The sequence below is a fragment of the Dama dama genome, chromosome 30 (assembly GCF_033118175.1).
Source record: "Dama dama isolate Ldn47 chromosome 30, ASM3311817v1, whole genome shotgun sequence".
NCBI classification, from domain to species: Eukaryota; Metazoa; Chordata; class Mammalia; order Artiodactyla; family Cervidae; genus Dama; species Dama dama.
In genome coordinates this window covers 55,581,803-55,588,073 of record NC_083710.1, presented here as the reverse complement: position 1 = coordinate 55,588,073, position 6,271 = coordinate 55,581,803, and the positions used below count along the sequence as shown (strand labels likewise).

Sequence of the window (6,271 nt, the reverse complement as noted above, 5' to 3'; positions counted from 1 at the left end):
GAAAGAGAACTTGGGAAGAGAAATGTTTCTTTAGTGCCTCAATGGGAGATGAGAAGAGGGGAAAAGGAATCCAGCAGGCTGTCTGTTTATCCCAGAGAGAAAGAGAAAAAGTGTGTGTGTGTGTGTGTGTGTGTGTGTGTGTGTGTGTGTGTGTGCGCACGCGCACGCATGAATGCTCTGTCTTGTCTGGTTCTTTATGACCCCATGGACTGTAACCTGCCAGGCTCCTCTGTCCATGGGATTTCCCAGGCAAGAATGCTGGAGTGGGTTGCCATTTCCTTCTCCAGGGGATCTTCCCAGCTCAGAAACAGAACCCAGGTCACTTATGTCTCTGGCATTGCTAGGTGGATTCTTTACCACTGGGCTATCTGGGAAGATGGTTACCACGGTGGTGATAAGGAGACAATCATCACAGTGGTGCTCTCCACATACAGTCACTGGCCATCCTTCCTTTCCTGGGTGCACTTGGTGTGCCTCACATTTAAGAGGTGGAGTCTCGCTTTCAGTCCAGCACTGAGTGGTTCTTCGGATCATGTGTGGTGGCTCCACGGATTATAACAGAGAACGTGGCGGCCCAGAGGGAATGGACCCCGATGGTGTCATCGAGAGCAACTGGAATGAGATTGTTGATAACTTTGATGATATGAACTTAAAGGAGTCTCTTCTTCGGGGCATCTATGCTTATGGTTTTGAGAAGCCATCAGCTATTCAGCAGAGAGCTATTATTCGATGTATTAAAGGGTAGATGTGATTGCTCAAGCTCAGTCACTTACTGGCAAGACAGCCACATTTGCTATTTCCATCCTGCAACAGCTGGAGATTGAGTTCAAGGAGACCCAAGCACTAGTATTGGCCCCCACCAGAGAACTGGCTCAACAGATCCAAAAGGTAATTCTGGCACTTGGAGATTATATGGGAGCAACTTGTCATGCCTGCATTGGTGGAACAAATGTTCGAAATGAAATGCAAAAACTGCAGACTGAAGTACCACATATTGTTGTTGGAACACCAGGGAGAGTGTTTGATATGTTAAACAGAAGATATCTCTCTCCAAAATGGATCAAAACATTCATTTTGGATGAAACAGGTGAAATGCTGAGCCAAGGGTTTAAGGATCAAATCTATGAGATTTTCCAAAAATTAAATACTAGTATTCAGGTGATGTTGCTTTCTGCCACAATGCCAATGGATGTGTTGGAAGTGACCAAAAAATTCATGAGAGATCCAATTCGAATTTTGGTGAAAAAGGGAGAATTGACCCTTAAAGGAATCAAACAGTTTTATATTAATGTTGAAAGAGAGGAATGGAAGTTGGATACACTTTGTGACTTGTACGAGACACTGACAATTACACAGGCTGTTATTTTTCTCAATACAAGGTGCAAGGTGGACTGGCTCACAGAGAAAATGCATGCCAGGGACTTCACAGTTTCTGCCCTGCATGGTGACATGGACCAGAAAGAAACACATGTTATTATGAGGGAATTTCGATCAGGGTCAAGCCATGTTTTGATCACTACTGACTTGTTGGCTCGTGGAATTGATGTGCAACAAGTGTCTTTGGTTATAAACTATGATCTACCTACCAATCGTGAAAACTATATTCACAGAATTGGCAGAGGGGGTTGATTTGGGAGGAAAGGTGTGGCTATAAACTTTGTTACTGAAGAAGACAAGAGGATTCATCATGACATTGAGACTTTCTACAATACTACAGAGGAGGAAATGCCAATGAATGTGGCCGACCTTATTTAATTCCTGGGATAAGACAGTTTTGAATGCAGTGCTCGCTGTTGCTTAATAGGTGATCACAACGTGCATTGTGCTTCTTTCTTTGGGAATGTTTGAATATTGTCTCAATGCTCATAACAGATCAGAAATACAGATTTTGATAGCAAAGTGACATTAGTCGTGAGCTTTTGTGAGGAAAGTCATTGGCTTTATCCTCTTTAGAGTTAGACTGTTGGGGTGGGTATAAAAGATGGGGTCTGTAAAATCTTTCTTTCTTAGAAATTTATTTCCTAGTTCTGTAGAGATGGTTGTATTAGATGTTCTCTATCATTTAATAATATACTTGTGAACTAAAAGATATAAGTGCTGTATAAAATCAGCCAATTATGTTAAACTAGCATATCTGCCTTTATTGTGTTTGTCATTAGCCTGAATAGAAAGGCCTTTAAAATTGATTTTTTTTTTAGCATTTGAATGCATTTTGTTTGGTGTTATATTTACTCAATAAAGTATTTAATTAGTGCTAAAAAAAAAAAAGAGAGGTGGAGTCTCTTTCCCCATCTTTTGGGACTCTCTCCAAGTTCCCCCTAGAACTTGGAAAGGCCCTGGTACAGGAACCACTCAAAAAATATTAGTTCCCTTCCTCTGCACCTGTTGGTACAGTCCATGTCTGTTACTACGCTTGTTTCTAGCAATAGGGCCATGTGCTCTGGGTTATTAATAATAATAAGTAAGATGTGTTGAGCACTTTAACATTTTTCCAAGTACTTTGACATAGTTATAGAATTTATCTCTACACAGTGATACAGACATAATTTTAACCTCTCAGTAGAAAAGGAAGACTCAGAGAGATTATATTCCTTGTGTGTGGGCTTTCTAAGGGCCAGAGGGACCTGGCTAAGAGTGCAACATCCTTGTCCAACAGGTCAGGGGTACCAGCTAGGGTGTGAACCAAGACACGATCATATTTGCATGGGGCCTAAGCTGAATCTAGAGAGTTTCTAAGGTGAAGAGTGAGATAAATAAGCCGTAGATTCGAGGTTCTGAGAGGGAGGGGCAGAACTGGGTACCATGCTGAGTGCTTACAGCAAATCAGTGGTCCCCAACATTTTTGGCACCAGGGGCCAGTTTTGTGGAAAATAATTTTTCTGTGGACCAGGGATGGGGGCATGGTTTAGGGATGATTAGAGTGCATTACATTTAGTGTGCCTTTTATTTCTATTATTATTACGTGAGGTCCACCTCAGATCATCAGGCATTAGGTCCCAGAGTTTGGGGATCCCTGGAGTAGATGTAAGACTTCACAGGGCTTCCCCTTTAAATGCTCCCAAAAAGAGTTTTGAAGAACTAAATATATGGCTGCTTAAGGAAGTCTGGAAGGGTCTAGCACAGTGACTGGAACTCAGGAGGCCCTCTAACATGTTGTTCAGTTGCTAAGTCATGTCCAACTCTTTGAGACCCCAGGGACTGCAGCATGCCAGCCTTCCCTGTCCTCTGAAGTTTTCTCAAACTCATGTCCATTGAGTCGGTAATGCCATCCAACCATCTCATCCCCTGCTGCCCTTTTCTCCTCCTGCCCTCAGTCTTTCTCAGCATCAAGATCTTTTCCAATGAGCTGGCTCTTCACGTCAAGTGGCCAAAGTACTGGAGCTTCAGCTTGTACAGTCTTCCAAATCCTCATGATTTGTGCTTATCTCAGTTCATGGCATCCTGAACTGACCTTGCTTCTGGATCCCATACTTGCTAACTGTGATCATGGTTAACTCCTCTGATCTTAGCTTCCTCCCTGGTCAAATGAGATCAGGCCATCTCATATGGAGAGAGTGAATAAGACAACATATAAAGCACTGAGCCTCTTGCCTGGTGAGAGAAGGTCCTCCTACATCTTAGCTCCCCTAATTCCTTCAGTGGCAGCAGGAAAGACCTTGAATCCCCCTTAATCATGCTACACTATTAATAATGGAAAACTTTTAAGTAGGAAATGGATTACTTTTTCCCTCCAATATCCACACAGCCCTAAAGATTCTGAGCCTCTTGGAATACAGAGTCTAGAATGACCCTTTTTCAGCAATACATTGTACACATCACATCTGAACTTTGGAAAATTACTCACTTCTTTAAGCCACAGTTTCCTCATCTTTAAAGTGGGTAAAGCATTTAATAGTATATCCTTCTTAGAGTTGTTGTCAGTATTCAATGTGTAGTTAGGAATGTAAATGTAAGGCATTCAGCACAGAACTCATCATGCAGTAAGTGCTTAATAAATGTTAGCTAATGTTATGATTATTTAGGCCTCTGTTTACCACCCTATATAAACTTTAGTCATGGCTAAGATGGTAAAGAATCTGCCTGCAGTGCAGGAGCCCCAGGTTTGAGCACTGGGTCAGAAGGATCCCTTGGAGAAAGGAATGACAACCCACTCCAGTATTCTTGCCTGGAGAATTCCATGAACAGAGGAGCCTGGCGGGATACAGTCAACAGGGTCCCAAAGAGTTGGACATGACTGAGCAACTAACACTTTCACTTATCACTATACTGCCTTATAGATTGAGCATTACAATATCTATTTTTAAAGGTGTTTTGATAATTAAAATAAAGATTTATATGCAGGTGAATAATTGGTACATGGAAAGCACACAGCCAATGCTGCTTTATTCCTTCTTTATATGCTGCTGCTGCTGCTGCTGCTAAGTCACTTCAGTCGTGTCCGACTCTGTGTGACCCCATAGACGGCAGCCCACCAGGCTCCCCCGTCCCTGGGATTCTCCAGACAAGAACACTGGAGTGGGTTGCCATTTCCTCCTCTGATGCATGAAAGTGAAAAGTGAAAGTGAAGTCGCTCAGTCATGTCTGACTCTTAGTGACCTCATAGACTGCAGCCTACCAGGCTCCTCCATCCATGGGATTCTCCGGGCAAGAGTACTGGAGTGGGGTGCCGTTGCCTTCTCCGTCCTTCTTTATATAGATCATTGCATATTAAGATAGAGACTGAAACAAATGCTAGCCTTTAAGGTTCATAAGTACTTGCTATTCATTCCAAAACTGATTAGTAGGAGGCATTCGAGTTGAAAGAACTGGTAGTTATTTAAACATGTTTGTCAGTGGACAGGGTAGAGAAAGTGAAGAAGGAAAGACTGGTAGTACAAGAAGAGCACATTCTTGATACCAGAGATTCAAAGATGGGGATCTCTGGTTGTTTTTTGGCCACAAGATGTGGATGATTTTAGGAAGAGTAAGTCAATTTAATTTGTAATACCTTATCTTCAACTGCCTGAGCACCAAAGGATTGATGCCTTCAAACTCAGGTGCTGGAGAAGACTCCAGAGAGTCCCTTGGACAGCAAAGAGATCAAATCAGTCAATCTTAAGGGAAATCAACCCTGAATACTCGTTGGAAGGACTGATGTTGAAGCTGAAACTCCAGTATTTTGGTCATCTGATGCGAACAGCTGTCTTACTGGAAAAATCCCTGATGCTGGGAAAGACTGACAAGCAGAAGGAGAAGAGGGCATCAGAGGATGAGATGGCTGGGTGGCATCACCGCTGCAATGGACATGAATTTGGGCAAACTTTGGGAGATGGGGAGGGACAGAGTAGCCTGGTGTGCTACAGTCTATGGGAGGTCTCAAAAAGTTGGACACAACCAGGTAACTGAATAACAGCATCATCTTCAACTGCAAAAAGAAACTGAAAGTTAAAAACTGCCAATAAATATGAAATAGTACTTAAGGTGACATTGTTAAAGTAACTATCATAGGCTCCAGTGTCCTAGCCATACACGTGTGAGTGTACACCTGCAAAGCAATTCAAACCACTCCAAAGGAGATGGTGGCAATGTTACCTCAACCCTTTACATCTTTGAGAACAAAGGAATCATTAAATGTTGTTTCCTATAGTCCCTCACTATATATATACATATGCTAAGCCATCCAATAAATTCTGGTGCGAGTTCAGAGATTGATGAAAATAATATTAAAATTGACTTCAGTGTTTTCAGCTTGTTTTTCTGCCAGATCAGCAACACAAGAACTGTATGAGAGGATGACAGAAATCACTGAGAAGACATACCTCCTGGTTCTTTCCAGAAGCCGGATGGTCACCCTTGTGGATTCGGGAGCTGGGTTCTCATCATTAGACTGTAACAAAGGCTTGCCAATATTCAAGGTTCTAACTTTATCACATACTCGAGTTCTTGCTTTTGTGTTCTTATAGTATCATCAAGGTTGCAAACAGACTTGGCCATGCACAGCCTGCCAAAAAATGTCATCATCCACTTTGTAGCACAGCAGCTTATAGAAGACTTTGATCATCAGCTTGTAATAATTTTTGAATAGTTACTCACCTGTATATAAAGAATTGCAGAATAAGTATTCTTGTTGTGCATCTTCTGCATAGAAAGTACCCAAGAGTAAAATATTGGCATTTAAAATTAAAGGAATAAAAGATGCATAAGTTGTTTAATGTATATATAAAAGGAGAATTCAGTTTTCTTCACAAGGAATTCATTTTCTAAGAAACAACTTCAATTAAAAATATCTGAT

The 6,271-nt window shown here is 41.7% G+C and overlaps 1 pseudogene; it reads left to right on the top strand.

Annotated features, from left to right (window-relative positions):
- The first annotated feature begins 532 nt into the window (after window positions 1-532).
- Window positions 533-1,763, top strand: LOC133049151 (eukaryotic initiation factor 4A-II-like; annotated as a pseudogene).
- Window positions 1,764-6,271: the final 4,508 nt, after the last annotated feature.